This window comes from Sprattus sprattus (genome assembly GCF_963457725.1).
Source record: "Sprattus sprattus genome assembly, chromosome: 15".
NCBI classification, from domain to species: domain Eukaryota; kingdom Metazoa; phylum Chordata; class Actinopteri; order Clupeiformes; family Clupeidae; genus Sprattus; species Sprattus sprattus.
The window spans coordinates 30,059,919-30,076,943 of NC_137913.1; positions in this window are offsets into that span (position 1 = coordinate 30,059,919).

Below are 17,025 nucleotides of genomic sequence, written 5' to 3' on the forward strand. Positions count from 1 at the left end.
TGAGTGAACATCATTGGTATAGCCTCTCTAGTCGCTATAACAAAAGCTTGCTTGGCTAAGTGGGTGCGCAAACATCCCGGCTAGAATCACAAACACTCAAAAGTGTGCCCCCTTACCAATTTAAGTATTTACCATTTCAGTATGCAGGTACATATTCCACGAGCTGCAGTGGAACGGTACTAAATAGCATTTCCATGTATTGTATTGAATCGGATATTCCATCTCCTTTGAGCAGTGTGATACAAGCTATGCTAGTGTAGCGGCTAGTTAACTCATTTAGCCGAACGCACAATGCAGACGATGTAGGTAGAATAATTTGGTTGCTAGTCATCAAACCTACTAGAATAAAAATCAATAACCTCAACGTGTTTCTTTAAATTGGAGGGCGAATTCTTAAAAGAGGATATTGTATTGTGTGCTTAGGCAGGCAGAGAAGACACTTAAAATAAAATGAGTCCTTCTTCCTTTCTTCCAATTCAATAAGTTTGCCCAAATAAGGCCAAGGGTGCAGGCAAGTAAGTGTCAGCCATTTGTTCCATCATTGACATCACCATTTATGTAGCGTTAAGTGGGCATGAGCATAAAACATCCTCAAAATGCTGCAGCAGCTTTGTAACGAATTCAATAGCTGACTGACAAAACCGAAAGGACTTTAGAGCAAATCGCGCGCTGAGCACTGATTACTGTGATTGTGCACTTGCTTTGATCTCTCATTATTTGAATCGCTTTGGTAAAAAGGAAAGAGAGGTTTTACTAAATGTAATGGAGTAAGAAGTACGCATTTTCACTTTGAAATGTAGCGGAGTCTATGGCCCAATCCCATTTCTAATCTCCACCCCTACCCTTACCCCTACCCCTTGGCCCTCGCCTTTTCAAACGGAGCAATAACGTAGGTGTAGGCGTAGGGGTTGAAACGCTAGCCCTTCGAATTGGGATATCCCTTCAACAATAACGTACGTCATCAGTACACTGCGTCAGCTGTTACATAACCGGAGAGCGACAGCTGTCACTCACCAGACATAAACAAACATGGCGCCTGCAGCTGAATTGAATTACAAATAATTGAATTATTACAATTGAATTACAAACCATGAATTACAAAGAAAATACTTTCATTTGTGTGATGCTTTTCCTGCTGTTTCCGACATTTTTAAAGGGACTTGCGCGATGTTTCTTCTTTAATGGCAGCTTAATGGCAACTTATTGCCGCCATCTACTAGTCTGGGAAGTCCCGCCCCTCTTCTCCGGCCAATTTGATTTAGCCTCTGAAGGGGGTCTGGCAAACTTAGGATAGCAGTTCACTTCAAGATTTCCAGAATCCTTGGAGCCAATCACAAACTGGCTTTTGGCTACCTGGCGCGCCATTGGCGGATTTAAAATAACCACGTCTACCGTAACAAAAGCGAAACTTAAGAGAAAAGCACAGTAAACTATATACTGCTCTCGCGGCTGTCTTGGATGATTTCAAAGGCAAATTTTCTTTGAAAATAGAACAGAAACCTGCTCTGGAACAATTCATACAGAAAAAAGATGTGTTTGCTTTATTACCGATCGTTGTATCGTTGTATAGTATCGTTGGTCTGATTAGTTAAAGGCGTGTCCAATTACGTGAGTGAAGTGGACCTCCATTGAGGAGTTGGCCAGACTAACTGAGCAAATGAAATGCAGTGAAGGGGCGGGGAATTCCCAGACAAGCCATCTACAGGATTCGGACGTGAATGATCACTGGCTCGCAATGCATTGGGGGAAATCGGTCTCACCCCTCCGTTTAAAGTGTGCCCTCGGAAAATCTCCGTTTGGAGGGGTGGAAAGCCCTTCCCCCACCCCTACCTTTCTGTCTTAACGTGAATTGGGATAGCCCTACCCCTACACGTGAACGCGCAAAACGGAGGGGAAGGGGAAAGGCGTAGGGCTAAGGGGTGTAATGGGATTCAGCCAAAGTGTAAAGTCTCACCAAATAGAAATACTTAAGTAAAGTACAGATTCATCTATGTGTTACTTAAGTACAGGAATTACATCTTACTACAGTCCTTCACACTGAGGTTATAGTCTTTGGTTCCTCAAACCGAGGTTATAGTCTTTGGTCCTTCACACCGAGGTTATAGTCTTTGGTCCCTCACACAGAGGTTATAGTCTTTGGTCCCTCACACCGAGGTTATAGTCTTTGGTCCTTCACCCCGAGGTTATAGTCTTTACAGTAAAAGTAGATTTCATGGAAATGTAATGGAGAGGTGTAGGAGTTATTTATTTGTAGTTCCTGGTTCTCTTTTTGTGCTGTTGTTCCTCAGGCTGTGTTGGAAGACACTCTATGGATCTCCACAGACCACTGATGAGTTAGAGGGTGTGCTTCACTTAGAAACTCCCAGAAGCAGCCCATGCTTTCACTAATCCTAATTTACAACTAAATCATTTTAATTAAACATGTTCTCACTGCCACACCTTTGTCTTTGAATTTAAAGTCTGTTAATTAGACACACACATTGACGAGCAGAGTCTGTAGAGTATGTAAAATAAATTCCAATACCAAGCAACGAAGACTCATTTTTTCTGCATTTAATCTCTAGCTAAAACACAAGATGGGGGGCGGGGTGGTAAATGAGTAAGAGTAAGTAATGAAGTCCAAACCTACCATGTTTGACCTAGATCCGGAGGTTAGTTAAGCATGACTTACCATGTAAGTGCTCGTTGCACGTAGTGTGTGTGTGTGTGCGCTCACTGTTCCTAGTGTGTGTGCAAACTGCTACAAATGTGTGTGTGCTCACTGCTCCTGGTGTGTGTGTGCTCACTTCTTCTAGTGTGTGTGCTCACTGCTCCTAGTGTGTGTGTGTGTGTGTGTGTGTTCGGTCACTGCTACTAATGTGTGTGTGTTCTCTGCTCTAGTGTGTGTGTTTACTGCTCCTATTGTGTGTGTGTGTGTGTGTGTGTGTGTGTCAGTGTATGTGTGTGTGTGTGTGTGTGTGTGTGTGTGTTCACTGCTACTACTGTGTGTGTGCTCTCTGCTCCTGGTGTTTGTGTGTGTCCACTGCTCCTAGTGTGTGTGCGTGTTCAATGCTACTAGTGTGCGTGTTCACTGCTCCTAGTGTGTGTGTGTGTGTGTGTGTGTGTTCTATGCTACTGTTACATATCCCAACCAGGAGTAGTAACATAAACGGAGTCACAGTGTGGTTTGATGAACAAAAATATGAGTTTACTTAGAACAAACGAGAATGCCACAATTCCATACACAAACAGGGTGGTTATAAGGACGAAAGGAAAACGGGAAAAGAAAGCCTCTCGCTTGCTGTTCTGATGGGGTGAACTTGGCTGGCTCCCGTGCCCGACGTACAAATCACAGGACAGGCAAAACAAGTAGTGAGTCTTCCGCAGTCCAACTTACTTACCTACCCTAACTACCTAACCACTAATAAGGTGCTGAAAATAACCACCCGGTGCTAAACAAACAAGATCCAAAATATCAACAACGTTAACGGAGCGTTCAAGTAAAGTCAATTGACAACAGTATTGGGTGTGCCAGCGTCTGTTCTTTTGCGAGGCGAGAGCGAGCCTCCATCTTGGGAACCTGGATGGCTTTTATCCTAGTAGGCCTGCCCCCACTCGTTACAGGACCACGCCCAGTCTCCACCTACAGCAAAAGGTGCATAGACCAGAGCAGGAAGCCAATAGAACCCCAGGACTATGTAACACCCCCACCCAGGGGCGGCCCTAGCACATTTGGCGCTCTAGGCGAGCTTCACTCCTGGCGCCCCCCCCCCCCCCCCCCCCCCCCCCCCCCCACGAAAACGGAAAACTTTCAAACGCTACTTTGCCTTGTAAGCCTGCAATTATTTCACATAAACACAACAACGATCGCAGCAAATAGACTGTGTTACCGTCACGCACCTGTATAAACTCAGTCCCAAAACAGTACAACGACATGCAATAAGAACAGTAAGGAACAGGTACATCGTTAGTTCATCATCACACATAGAAAATGATGCGCCCGCCGCAAGGCATTATGGGGCGACTATGCCGGCACGTTACAGTATGTATTCTCATTATTTGTTAAATTTAGCTTTGTGGCGAAATTTACTTTTTCGCTTCAATGTCGTTAAAAGTATAAGTTAATTTGCGCTTAGGCCTACGTGACATTGTTGGAGGAAGTTTGTTTTGTAATTAGTTGCAGCAGACGAGGCGCTGTTGAGCGGCTGTTCCCATAAATCCATGTTAATGTTCGTCATTCACAATAATGTTTGATAACCCCCTGAAGAAGTTGTATTAATTTTTTCCCACGTGTTGTCTATCTGCTCATTATACACTGTTTCTCCTAAATGAGTTTGATCTCTGAAATACTGTGTTCATTAGTGTTTACATGATAACATATTGTAGCAACCCTTAATGTGTATTGTACATCATAAGTACATATGCCTGCACCTCGCGAGGTTACAACATCATTCATTATTCATCATTCACCTTTCTTTACAACGGTAGAGAGAGCAATTTGGTGTGTTCTGTAATCCGGCCCGTCTAATCATGCACGCCGTTCTGTCAATACCAATGAAGAACATACCCCTCCGTTTTTTATTTTTGGCTCCTATACCCTAATGTTAGATTTAGTTCTTAATGTCAAAATATTGGTTGGAGATATAGAAGGGGCGCCAATGTATGCGTCCGGGGGGAAAAAAGAAAATTATTATTGTGTTTTTTTTTCTTCTTTCGGGCGCATTATTTGGCGCTCCCCCTCTGATGGCGCTCTAGGCGGCCGCCTATCCCGCCTGTAGGAAAGGCCGCCCCTGCCCCCACCCTTTAAGAAAGAAATTGGGGGTTAAACAAAGCATTGCACTCTTTATAAATATTTACAAAAATGAATAAATATGGAAAATACTCATCCATCATCTGAATTATACCCCCAAATAAGCTGAAGACAGGCTGAAAGAAACATTTGTAGAGTGCATTTTAACCACAATTTCTATATATATACCGACACACACACCATTTTTTTTTTTTTTTTTTTTTTTTAGATGATATATATATATATATATATTTTTTTTAAACTTGTATATATTTTATATGCCTGCAAAAGTGCAATTGTAACCATGTGCACGAAGCGCCTCTGCCACCACGTTTCCACGTCGCCATACGTGATGAATGTTACGATTTAAGAGTTGATTGTGTGTTGTGAAGAGCCATCACAATCGCAAGGGCTTCCTTTCCCGTCTTGGAGTACCCAGCGAGAGAAAAGGGAAAAGAAAAGTTAGAGGTAGCCAGCACAGGAGCAGTGGTGAATAAAGCTTTGACGGACTCAAATGCCAACTGACTTTCCTCTGCCAACCAAAAGACCGCTTGGGGCTGAGGAGGTCTGCAAGCACTGTCCATCGCAGAGAAACTCGCACATAATGTCCTGTAATACCCCACCACTATTACGACCAAAACACGCCAGACGTCACCCGCCGAGGCCGTCAGTGGTCTCCACTTGCGCATCAAGACTCCCTCTTGACTAAAGCAACCCTGCGGGGCAGACTCAATGTCTTTCTGAGACACCGCTTCAGTACGTAGAGAAGAGTCTTTACTCTGTTCGAGTAGAAGCCGTTGGCGACTGAGAGACAGTGTAGGACCGCCAGGAACCAGAAATAGTGGAGCAGATTTAGATGCCTTTTCCCCACTAGTACCAGACAAGGGATGAGCAATGAAAGTTTCGCTACAATCAACGAACTCATCATTGCTTTGGCTAACAGAAGCCTGTTCGGCTTTATGCGCCACCGCGCGCGCAACAACACTAGTGTGCAAAACCTCCGGAACCTTAACACCTGACCCGTCAGAAACGGGAGAGTTAGTCAGAACAGGGCTAGAAAACACAACATCTCCCATAATATCATTTCCCAGTAGCAAATGCACGTTTTCAATTGGAAGAGAAGGACGTACACCCACTTTAAAATCACCGGTAACCAAATCAGACATGAGCGAAACGTTGTGAAGGGGAACATTAACAGAGCCCATTTCGAACCCCTGTACAAGCACCTCCTCGCCAGTGCACGACTGATCACTAAAGGGCAGGACATGCTTCAAAATAAAACTATGCGAGGCAGCAGTGTCACGCAGTATCCTAATAGGCACCTGCCTACCAGGCTCACACGGCAAAGTGACAACGCCGTCCGTAATGAACGGAGCAAAAATCTGACAATTATCCTCGTCTTTCCGAGACGTCGGACGGGTGGAAACACAGAGGCCTACGTTAGAGCCAGCATGTGGGGAACCAGTGCCAGCATTAGAGTCAGCATGGGGAGAAACAGTGTACTGAAATCTATTTTTCCGCTGCAATGTATAGCACTCAGACAGTACATGTCCTGGCTTTTTGCAATACGCACAATATATTGAATCTGTTGGACGAGTCACTCGTTTCTCATCAGCTTGATGATTCTCACCCACAATTTCCCTAGGAGGCCGAAACCCCGTTTGAGGCATATTGTTCTGAGACGAGACAGGACAGGAGATTGCACCCTTGTGTGCCAGCACGTGTTCGTCAGCCAGCACTGCTGCACTGGACGGTGTTATGTCTTTGTGCTCACTGACATACATGGCTACACTCCTGGAAAGACAATTTTTAAAATCTTCCAGAATGAGGAGATCACGAAGGCCTTCAAATGTAGTCACCTGCTGTGAATTAAGCCAACGATCACACAGGAACTCTTTCTCACGCATAAATTCCACATGAGTGAGAGAGTCGGGTTTTTTATAGTTGCGGTAATTCTGCCTGTACGCTTCTGGAACAAGTGAATAAATACGCAACACCGCTTGCTTCACCTTCTGGTAGTCAGCAGCATCTGCTAAAGGCAAAGAAGAATAAGCCTGCTGCGCTTTACCAACAAAAATGTTCTGCAAAAGCATGGTCCACTCTTCAAGTGGCCACTTCAGAACTGTGGCAACCCGCTCGAAATGAGCGAAAAACTTATCGACTTCTTTCTCGTTAAACGGAGGGACAAGTCTAACATTTCGAACCACATCGAACTGATCAGTTGGGCTTTTAACACCAGCTTCCCGAGCTTGTATATCTAACTCTTTTAAACGAATGGCGTTCGCCAACTCCATGTCCTTCATCTTAAATTCATGTTCCATACGCTCGCGCTCCCGAGTTCTCTGTCTGTCTCCATCAAGTCGTGATTTCTCACGCTCCCATTCAATCTCCTTCTCTCTTAATTCTAGGCGACGAATTTCGAGTTCCGCCTTAGAAATTGGAGGCGTGGGTGAATGACCAGGTGCATCAGGTCAGCCATGCTTGCCAGCCTCTCCAGTTCCCTTGCCGACGTTACCAAAAACCCCTTGCGCAGTCAAGGCCTCAATTAGTCTTGCCAACAGTTCAGCTTTATTAGGCCTACCATGGACATCCACTTTATAATGCCCAGAGATCAAAACAAGTTCATCCCGATTCACACTTGATAACCCTTCGATAGTCGGCGCATCAATAAACGCGTCAAGGCTAAACATTTTGCAATCGTGAAACAGCCACAGAAGCGACAGACAAAAACAACTGTTAAATCGCAACACAGACAGAGCTGGGCACACTATACTAAAACACACACTATGACACCTGTTTTGATGACTATGATAGTCAAAAGGCAACCAATGCGCGGTTGACAGAGAGAAAAAAAAATTCCACCATACGAAGTGGAAATCAATATGCACCTCAAAACTCAAAGAGCTTTAGCGAGAAAAAAAAAATAATGCATGTATTCATATCCCGGACGAGCCCCCACTTCTGTTACATATCCCAACCAGGAGTAGTAACATAAACGGATTTGAACACTTTGTTTATGATTTGACAGCAGTGTTTGATTTTGAGCACAGGTAAAACTGTTTTGAGACGAAAGTTTCATTTTGCAAGAGGATTCAGAGGTTTTGTAAATAGTGCTTGAAGATGAGGTTTTGTGTTTAGAGTTTAGAGAAAATGAGTGACTGTTTCAAGAATGTGTTTTAGCAATTGTAAAAAACTGTAAATCAATTTTGAATGGTTGTGTTCAATCAATGACATTTGTTCAAATTGTGTTTTACCATGAGAAATAGTTTAAGGTATTGACAACAGACTGCACAATTAGCTTCATGAGTTCAGGCAACTGAGAACTTTGTTCAGCCAGTGGGTTTTAGTGTTTTAGCAATTGTAAAAAACTGTAATCTAAGTTTGAGGTGCTCTTTGGATGCGAAACGAATAGACAACTAAATTCAAGAAAACTCCAAGGACATTTTAAAATGCCTTTATTCTCATGCCATGATCATATTTAACCTGTAAACACTATTAAATGCCTTTATCATCAAACCATGGTCATATTTAACCTGTAAACAATGTTTAATGCCTTTATCTCATACCATGGTCATATTAAACCTGTAAACACTTTTAAATGCCTTTATTATCATGCCATGGTCAAATTAAACCTGCAAAAACTCCTTTCAGCCTCTGTCAGAGTGATTTAAAAAAAAAACTGATGTAAATTAGCTATTTATTTGTCACACACACACACACTCTTCAGTGAGCAGTGAAATCCAACCTCTGCATTTGGCCCATCGTAAGCATACATGAGCATACACATTAGTAGCAGTGAGCAAACACACACACACACACTAGGAGCAGAGAGCACACGCACATTAGTAGCTGTTACATAGTCCTGGGGTTCTATTGGCTTCCTGCACTGGTCTATGCACCTTTTGCTGTAGGTGGTTTGATGAACAAAAATATGAGTTTACTTAGAACAAACGAGAACGCCACAATTCCATACACAAACAGGGTGGTTATAAGGACGAAAGGAAAACGGGAAAAGAAAGCCTCTCGCTTGCTGTTCTGATGGGGTGAACTTGGCTGGCTCCCGTGCCCGACGTACAAATCACAGGACAGGCAAAACAAGTAGTGAGTCTTCCGCAGTCCAACTTACTTACCTACCCTAACTACCTAACCACTAATAAGGTGCTGAAAATAACCACCCGGTGCTAAACAAACAAGATCCAAAATATTACAACGTTAACGGAGCGTTCAAGTAAAGTCAATTGACAACAGTATTGGGTGTGCCAGCGTCTGTTCTTTTGCGAGGCGAGAGCGAGCCTCCATCTTGGGAACCTGGATGGCTTTTATCCTAGTAGGCCTGCCCCCACTCGTTACAGGACCACGCCCAGTCTCCACCTACAGCAAAAGGTGCATAGACCAGTGCAGGAAGCCAATAGAACCCCAGGACTATGTAACAGCTACTAATGTGCGTGTGCTCTCTGCTCCTAGTGTGTGTGTGTGTGTTTGCTCACTGCTACTAATGTGTATGCTCATGTATGCTTACGATGGGCCAAATGCAGAGGTTGGATTTCACTGCTCACTGAAGTGTGTGTGTGTGTGACAAATAAATAGCTAATTTACATCAGTTTTTTTTTTTAAATCACTCTGACAGAGGCTGAAAGGAGTTTTTGCAGGTTTAATTTGACCATGGCATGATAATAAAGGCATTTAAAAGTGTTTACAGGTTTAATATGACCATGGTATGAGATAAAGGCATTAAACATTGTTTACAGGTTAAATATGACCATGGTTTGATGATAAAGGCATGTAATAGTGTTTACAGGTTAAATATGATCATGGCATGAGAATAAAGGCATTTTAAAATGTCCTTGGAGTTTTCTTGAATTTAGTTGTCTATACGTTTCGCATCCAAAGAGCACCTCAAACTTAGATTACAGTTTTTTACAATTGCTAAAACACTAAAACCCACTGGCTGAACAAAGTTCTCAGTTGCCTGAACTCATGAAGCTAATTGTGCAGTCTGTTGTCAATACCTTAAACTATTTCTCATGGTAAAACACAATTTGAACAAATGTCATTGATTGAACACAACCATTCAAAATTGATTTACAGTTTTTTACAATTGCTAAAACACATTCTTGAAACAGTCCCTCATTTTCTCTAAACTCTAAACACAAAACCTCATCTTCAAGCACTATTTACAAAACCTCTGAATCCTCTTGCAAAATGAAACTTTCGTCTCAAAACAGTTTTACCTGTGCTCAAAATCAAACACTGCTGTCAAATCATAAACAAAGTGTTCAAAATGATATACACTTTGAAGCAGTCAGTAAACAATACACCAAAAAATTGAAGACACACTATTCAAAACATATAGTTATCAGGGAGAAGTACATTTTTTTTACCTCAAAACAAATTTCATATTTATCTATCATTGTCTTTTGATGAAAGAAAACATGTTCTCTCTTAGTAGCTATACAAATGTATCAGAAATGACTACTTTGCTTTGCTATAATTTGTGTGGGTTCTTTCTCCTTCTTGTACCCCTATAGTACTACCCTGCATCTCACTACTCACAACTCACTCTTGTTCTTTGTTGATGTGAACCTGCAACCAGTCAAAATCAATTTAGCAATCAGTACTGTTGCTGTACCAAATAGAAAGCACAATGTTCAGGGCCATACAATTTGTTTACGTATTGTGCTTACAGCCTACAATGCACTGTAGGCCTACTACAGTATACACTACCACAGTAAAAGGGACACAAATCAAAGGAGTCAACGTGGTGTTTACTTGTCCTCCTCCCCTCACATTGCTTCTTCTATTCATTCTCAGACTTTCTCCTTACCACCTTCAACAACCTGTTTGCTCCCTAAACTGGCTCATATTGGTTGTGTCACATCATTTGATACAAGTTAAATCTATTTTGAGTGGTTGTGTTCAATCAATGACATTTGTTCTATATTTGTATTTGATTGTTACCACTTGTGTTTACCAGTATGGATGACATGTGATTTAGAGTGCAGAATGTGTTTTAAGACTGATAATGTGTTTAGAGTTTTGCTGAAAAGTCTAAGTGAGACCTGCAAATTGTGTTTTACCGTGTGAAATAGTTTAAGGTATTGACAACAGACTGCACAATTAGCTTCATGAGTTCAGGCAACTGAGAACTTTGTTCAGCCAATGGGTTTTAGTGTTTTAGCAATTTTAAAAAACTGTAACTTGTATCAAATGATGTGACACAACCAATATGAGCCAGTTTAGGGAGCAAACAGGTTGTTGAAGGTGGGAAAGGAGAAAGTCTGAGAATGAATAGAAGAAACAATGTGAGGGGAGGAGGACAAGTAGTAAACACCACGTTGACTCCTTTGATTTGTGTCCCTTTTACTGTGGTAGTGTATACTGTAGTAGGCCTACAGTGCATTGTAGGCTGTATAAGGACAATACGTAAACAAGTTGTATGGCCCTGAACATTGTGCTTTCCATTTGGTACAGTAACAGTACTGATTGCTCAATAGATTTTGATTGGTTGCAGGTTCATATCAACAAAGAACAAGAGTGAGTTGTGAGTAGTGAGATGCAGGGTACAGTACTATAGGGGTAAAAGAATGAGAAAGAACCAACACAAATTAGAACAAAGCAAAGTAGTAATTTCTGATACATTTGTATAGCTACTATGAGAAAGCATGTTTTCATTCATCAAAAGTCAATGACAGATAAATATGAAATTAGTTTTGAGGTAAAAAAAAAATGTACTTCTCCCTGAGAACTATATGTTTTGAACAATGTGTTTTCTATTTTTTGGTGTATTGTTTACTGACTGCTTGAAAGTGTATATCATTTTGAACACTTTGTTTATGATGTTGTTTCATTTTGCAAGAGGATTCAGAGGTTTTGTAAATAGTGCTTGAAGATGAGGTTTTGTGTTTAGAGTTTAGAGAAAATGAGTGACTGTTTCGAGAATGTGTTTTAGCAATTGTAAAAAACTGTAAGTCCAGGAAGTGCTCTTACCCATACATTTTATATACATTTTATATAATTATTATTTTTTGTAATAAAAATATCCAGCCCCAGATAGTGCTGCTTCTCTGCAGAGTGAGAATTTGCTAATAATTCACCTAATGAACTCAAGACTACAGAGGGGAAAAGGTTGTGTACGTTTGGGTTGACAGGCCTTGGTTATACACACCAATCACTCTCTGGTCTCTTACAGTTTCTCTCTCTTACTCACTCACTCACTCACACACACTCTCTCTCTCCCGATCACTCACACTCTCTCACTCTCCCGATCACTCACACTCTCTCACTCTCCTGCGCTCTCTGTCTCTCACACACACTCATTCACTCTCCCTCTCTCTCTCTCTCTCTGTCTCTCTCTATCTCTCTCTGTCTCTCTATCTCTCTCTCCCTCTCGCCCTCCCCATCACTTTACCCTTGATCTGGTTCTCCTCTGTTCTATCTCAGTCAATGAGAAAAACAGAACCATGGTGTCATTACCTGTTTTGCGTGCCCTCATATCTGCTGGTCATCGCACTAATGGAAGCAGTGTCACAGACTTAGTGGAAAATAGAGGCATCTATTTATCATCCCAAGGCTGCATTTCCTGTTCTGGGTGTTTGGAACTGTGTGTTAGATTCTTTCTGATTCTAGGCATGGGAGGATTGTGTGACTGCATATCTGTTTTTCTGCAGTTTTGTTTTGTTTATTTTATGCTTTAAAGGAAAAGTCATTGGGCCTCATTCTCGAGCTTTTTCTGTAATTCTTCAGAAATGTTTCTTACACGACTTCGCAAAAACAACGTAAGAGAAACGCTTCCGCTGCATTCCCGCACGCTTGAAAATGTGTTCATAAGCAGCCGAAGTCTTCTCAGCTGGGTTCCTTCCATGCGCGTTCTCGTGAAAGTGGATTTGCATACATACACGCCCTGCCAGCTCCTTATTAGGAGACGCAATTTTAGAAACGTGTGCTGTCGCAATCTCCCGAATCCACCTCGTAACAGGTGTTCATTAATAAGGTGGAGATATTGTATAACGTTGAACGTCCGAAGTCCGTAAAACACATTTAAGTAGTCACTTTTTTTTTTTTTTAATCGAAAAATAAGTACCATAGGTGTGAAGACCGGTCCCAAGTACGAGTATAAAGTGTTGTCCGTCCTGCCGTTCGATGGCCACCATAGGGGTGAAGACTGGCCACCAGTAGTAGTATAAATTGCAATGAATTCATGCTATCGTTCTTAGAGATGGAGCTTAGTGTTTATTTATTTATTCACTTACATTTGCAGTGTTCATGTCGTTCACAAGCAGTCTCTTAGCAGACGCGGCCTTTATCCAAAGTGACGTACAAGGGAGAGAACAGTCAAGCTACGAGCCATGTAGACCTAGTGTAACAATAAACACTACCTCGTAAAATGATGACTATAAATGTGAAACGTAATTGTTAATGATACAAATATTCTCGTATTTATTATTATCATAATTATTTTAATCCGAGGATGTCTGTAGAGTTGACGTGAACGCAATCACCAACGGGTTCTCACAAATTCGCCCGTTAACCCTTTTACTGTAATACGGAGTTTTTTCAAATGTCATTCCTCAACGCGATTCCTCAAATAACCACAAGATGGCCCGTGGAATCCCATTTGAGAAGATTCCGGTAGAGTTACGACTGCTATTTCGAGTTCTGAAAGTTGTCTGAAGTTCAGAAGAAAGCACAGAAGAAAAAAATAACGAGAATGCAAATGTTTTCATAAATGTTTCCGAAGTGGAGTTCCTTCTGAAATCCTTCGGAAAGTCTTCCCAACTGCTGTCGAGAATGAGGCCCATTGTTAGTGAATTGTTAGTCATTGTTATTTTTGTTTAAAGCCCCATTATGCAACAATTATACTTCAGGATTAGGGTTAGGATAAGCAGTTTAACCTTAAAATAACAGCTTAAAAAAAATTGGGCCGCTACAATGACTTTTAATATGTAGAATTGCCTCCGTGCCATTGCCATACGAGGGTCCATAGGCATATAACTGCGTTCTGTAGTTTTGCCTGCCGCCCTGACTTGTTTACTTTCTGCCAATCTAGTAAGTAGCTTATTTGCCGTCTTGCTTTGTCTTGTGCTGCACTTGCTTGATGTTTGACTGTGTAAGAACAGTCGTTGAGTAACTAGTTTGTCATACAGTATTTCTCTGTTCCTAAAACACATTTTTTCAAAGCATGCCTCGGTTTCTCTTAGCTCTAAACACAAATCCCAAAACCACTCACACAAAATGCTAAACCCTTTATATCTCTTGCAAAATGACACTTTGGTTTCAAAACACTATTATATCACGTCAAAAGGGCATTTTGTTTTCAAACAACAAACACAGACCATTATTTGAGTAGACATTCTAAGCATTGATTGAACACTGATGTGCTCAATGGAAAACACTACTATGAAATGGGAAAACACTAGTATGAAGGCCTTATCAGGAGTATTATGCCTTTTCATCTCCAGTGTTACTGTACGCTTTCTTCTGTTGTAAAATATTGTAACTGTATAATGTTTTAACTCAAAAATGAAAGAAAAATGTAAAATAATAAAAGGACAAAAAAACTAGACTGCATCCTGTTCTTGCTCAAGACAATATCGACAATTGTTGTGTTGTGAAACATCTGAAAATACAGTTTGATTTGAACATTTGATTGGATTACAATACAGTAATGTTTCTGTGCTGATAGGACGTAATCAGTTGTGGAAACGTATATGATTTACTTGCATATAGTCATATCATACTGTAATTGTTTGACTCTATCAGAGTTTCTGTCAAAAGGCACCCTGTACACCTGCTTCATTCTCAGGGTGTTCTGCCTTAGAACATGGTCCACTGTGGCTAGGCTCTTTGCATTGATGTTTAGGAATATGTCTTGGTCATCAATGGTTGCACTTTGTATTTGTTTACGTATACTGTAATTTTACAAATACAGTACAATGTAAAATATTCTACAGTAAAATACAAGAATACTATGCTCCTGATACAGTAAGGCATTCAAACTAGTGTTTTACTGTCATAGTAGTGTTTCTTACCTATTCTCTCTTCTGAATGTCCGGAGAATCGGTGCAACTGAGAAGCGGCTTATGTTTGGTTGAACCCTCTGGCCAGCCTTGCCAGCCTCCTGCATAGTCAAACCCATGTTGACCACATGGTTGAACACATTGGCCTGAATCTCATCAGAGATACAGTAATGGCTCTCCGTCTTGCTCTTCCTCTTCATCATTTTCCTCCTCCTCCTCCTCTTACTCTCACTCCTCTGCCCCTCTGATCACCACTCACTTCAATGTTGCCATAAATTGTTCTCCAAACTAGGAGCTAAAGTTTTGATTTCAAATTGCACAACAGCTTTGGAAATGGAAGTTTTGTCATTTGATTAGCAGTGTTTTCTGTTTGAACACAATGAGGTTTTGGCATTGATGAAGCATGCAAAGTAGAGAGGATGGTGTTTAGTGTTTTGAAGAAAATGTGGTTAACAATTGAAAACTGTGTCTAAAGCAGAGAATTGTGTGTTGTGGTTTGAAGAAAGTGCGGTTAACAATTGAAATCTGTGTTTAAAGCAGAGAATTGTGCTTAAAGTTTAGCAGAATTGGTTTAGGGAGTTGGCACTTGGGTTTAGTGTTCAGAGAAACCGAGGCATGTTTTGAAAAAATGTGTTTTAGGAACAGAGAAATACTGTAATGTCAAAGTCAGCACATTTCAAGAAATTTCTTTAGTTTTAGCTGCTAGCATACCTTTAGCGAATAGCTATTGATCCGTTATTAAACTCAGTAATTTACTAATATCTTATTAGATGTATTCTGATTGCCTCATTAGTTACTTACTGTATCTCATCACAACTGGAGCAACTAATGTGTGCATTTTTTCCAGGTTTTTTTTCCCCCAAATGCTGATGAAGTCCTGTGACCTGACCCACGCGTAACTGACCCACATTTCCGTTCTCTCTGAGTCAGGACGCTCACTGGTTGCTCTAAGTAAATAGTCACAGACTGTGACTGGACCTAAGGCCACATGGTTTGGTGTAAAAGCTCCTTAATGATTGACATGAATGAGACCTTCTGGGGAACCTTTGGGAACTCTTTTGTCACGATTAATGGTTTTTGATTATCTTTGTCATAATATAGGAAAGCTGGTTGATCCATATATTCGAGTAAAGAAGAATATCATACCCTGCAAGAACCACAGACTGCAGACATGAGTGTGCTGTTGCATGTTTTTGCCAGGGGGTGGCAGCTGTGAGCTATCTTTAAGCAAGACTCAGCAGATAGGTACTCCATCTTAAATTTAAACTTCAGACCTTGTCCACAACCTTTTGCCTTTCCTTATCCAGCTCCATTCAAAAAAGTGCCTTTCTTATCTAGTCTAGAGAGAGAGTATTTTTCTTGTAAAGCACATACTCTCTGAGTCCCTGCAAGGTTTTTGCTGCCATTGCTAGAGATGAAGTGAGCATTTAACCTGTTCTAAATGTTTTGAAATGCCTGACCTTCACTTTACCCTTATTCTTTGTGTCCTCATCTGACGTTAAAAGACTGAGGGTATTATTAATCCAAGCTTCCAGCGTGTGTCTAGTGTATGTTTTTGTTTGAAGGTCGGCCCATGATCCTCTCGGCAACATGCTCGCCTCTTGGCCACAGTGATCTCTGGTCCAGTGAAGGGGTCACTGTACTGCGATCCATCCTACTATAGCAGACTTTGACGTGGTGCTTGGGATTTTTGTCATTTTATCAACTATGCAAGGGTTCACAGTCTATTTTTGCACATGATTGTGTGTTATATTTGGCTGATGTCAAATGGCAAAACAAAAGCATAGAGGAAATGTTTTGAGTTACTCGTTGTTTAGAGTGCCATGACACTGATTGAAGGATTATTTTGGTTTGTTTATTGTTGTTGTTCCACAAGTGCAATACAAATTAAAACTTTAACATTGGAGAGTAGTTGGAGTAGTTATTATCTTTAATTTGATCATGGGTTTACTAGCACAGTTTCCATGGACTGTATTTCTTCATGTTTCATGCTGTCTGGGTAAGCTGGTAGAATGTGAGTGTGAAAAAGTGAATTCCCCCCTTTCCACTGTTCACAGTGAAATTGTACTCCCCGCAGGAGTGTGTGTGAGACAGAGACTTGACTCATGCACACACACATGTGCCTAGTCATGTATTTCCCTTTTTCTACGGCTGTGGATTATTGGGGCGTTGGAGAAATTCCCCCTGCAAAATAAAAAACAAAATATTTTTCTAAGACAGCCACAATCTCCTGCACAGTGT